This window comes from Oncorhynchus mykiss, chromosome 10, assembly GCF_013265735.2.
Source record: "Oncorhynchus mykiss isolate Arlee chromosome 10, USDA_OmykA_1.1, whole genome shotgun sequence".
NCBI lineage: Eukaryota > Metazoa > Chordata > Actinopteri > Salmoniformes > Salmonidae > Oncorhynchus > Oncorhynchus mykiss.
Genome location: NC_048574.1, coordinates 83008037 through 83010536, shown reverse-complemented (window position 1 = coordinate 83010536; position 2500 = coordinate 83008037). Strand labels below are relative to the sequence as shown.

The 2500-nt window shown below is 35.4% G+C and overlaps 1 protein-coding gene across 1 annotated transcript in view; it reads right to left on the bottom strand.

Moving 5' to 3' along the window:
* The window catches only part of LOC118936273 (neuronal acetylcholine receptor subunit alpha-9-I), a 23547-nt gene that overhangs the window by 3858 nt on the left and 17189 nt on the right, over nucleotides 1–2500 (bottom strand). The gene's annotated exons all lie outside the window — the stretch shown is intronic.

Sequence of the window (2500 nt, the reverse complement as noted above, 5' to 3'; positions counted from 1 at the left end):
TAAAACAATTAGAAAACACCTAAGACAAATGTCAAACAAAAAACATAAGCAGCAAAACAACCCAGAGCTACGATATGAATACTTTGAAACTCTGAAACAGTATAAACAAACACTGAAATGCAAGAAATTGAATTATACCAACAAGACACTTGATGAAATTGAAAACGCAATTGACCAAAATCAGTTCTGGGACATGTGGAACAATTTAAGCACAACAAAGCCACAAGAATTAGCCATACAAGATGTAGGAATTTGGAAAACTTACTTTGATAATCTATACAAAAACATCCCACAAAAAGACTTAAACCAGAACCAATTAGAAATTAAAGAAAAATTGAACATCCTGGAATCAGTCATTAAAAACAACCAAAATCCATTAGATTACCCAATAACCCAACAAGAACTAAATGAAAAGCTAAAATCTATTAAATCAAAAAAGGCTTGTGGTGTAGACAACATCAGAAATGAAATGCTGAAAAACAGCACACCTAAGTTGCAAAATGCTGTGCTTAAATTGTTCAACATGGTTTTAACTTCTGGCTGCTTCCCTGATGTCTGGAACCAGGGGCTCATCTCCCCTATCCACAAAAGTGGAGACAAATCAGACCCCAATAATTACAGGGGAATTTGCGTCAACAGTAACTTGGGAAAGATTTTCTGTAGCATTTTGAATTCAAGAATTCAAACCTTTCTTCAAGAAAAAAATGTAATAAGTAAATGTCAAATTGGCTTTCTCCCTAACCATCGCACTACTGACCATATATACACCTTACACACACTAATTAATAAACACGTCCACCAAAAAAAAGAGGGCAAAATCTTTGCTTGCTTTATTGACTTTAAAAAAGCATTTGATTCGATTTGGCACGAAGGGCTATTCTACAAAATTCTACAAAGTGGGCTTGGTGGTAAGGTGTATGACTTAATAAAATGTATGTACACAGAAAATAAGTGTGCAATAAAAATCAAAAACCAAAGAACAGAATTTTTTTCACAATGTCGAGGTGTGAGACAAGGCTGCAATTTGAGTCCAAATCTTTTCAACATTTATATCAATGAATTAGCAGACATGTTGGACCAATCTCCAGCCCCAGGACTCACACTATTTGACACAGAGGTGAAATACCTGCTATATGCTGATGACTTGGTACTTCTATCACCAACCAAAGAAGGTCTTCAACAAAACATTAATATTCTGGAGCAATATTGCCATAATTGGGCCCTGGCAGTAAATTTCCAAAAAACTAAAATCATGATTTTCCAAAAAAAAACCCAGATGTCAGAAACAAAAATGTAAATTCACCCTGAACAACACCTTAATTGAACACACAAAAAATTACACCTACCTTGGTCTGATCATATCTGCATCGGGAAACTTTAATATGGCAGTGAATGCACTCAAAGAAAAAGCCCGCAGAGCAATGTATGCAATAAAAATGAAATTATTCAAAATCAACATCCCAATTAGAATTTGGACTAAAATATTTGACAGTGTAATCCTACCAATAGCACTTTATGGAAGTGAGGTTTGGGGGCCACTCAATAAACTGGATTTTAAAATGTGGGACAAACATCCAATTGAAACCCTACATGCAGAATTCTGTCGGAAAATTCTACAAGTCCAGAGAAATACACCAACTAATGCATGTAGGGCAGAATTGGGCCGTTTTCCAGTAATAATGAAAATACAGAAAAGATCATTAAAATTTTGGCTACATCTAAATTCAAGTCCAAATTCGAGTCTGCAATTTAAAGCACTTCAAGCCCAAGAGCTGAGCCCAGAAACGAGCCCTCTCAGTCAGCTGGTGTTGGACCTCACCAATCAAGCTGACACCAGCACTGCTTCAAAAGAAAGAATTCCAATAAACAAAATCATGAACCAATCAAAGGAATCATACTTACAATACTGGAAAAACGAAACAAAATCCCAAAGCCGACTAAATTGCTATCTGACCCTAAACAGAGAATATGAATTGGCTGATTATCTCTACTCTGTCAGAGATACGAAGCAGAGACAGATCCTTACCAAGTACAGGCTGAGTGACCACCGATTGGCAATAGAAACCGGCAGACATAAAAAGACATGGCTACCCAAAGAGGAGCGTGTATGTGGTCACTGCATGACAGGGGAGGTAGAGACAGAGATGCACTTTCTCCTTTACTGTGATAAATATTCCTCACAAAGAGATTCATTATTCACAGAAATTACTACATATATTCCAAATTTTTACAAATTGAACCCAGAGGAAAAACTAAGAATACTCATGGGCGAAGGAGCAATGGCTCCTCTTGCAGCCAAATATGTATTTTCCTGCCATAGCCTGAGGGACACTGAATAATAACATCTGCATAGTAAACAGTAACTTACTTATTATTACTATTATTGTTATTACTATAATTATTAATGTTTACTGTAGACTGTTACCATTTTATTGTATTTATTTTTGTATTATTATTTACTACCATTTTATATTATTATTTGCTATCATTTACAATTTTG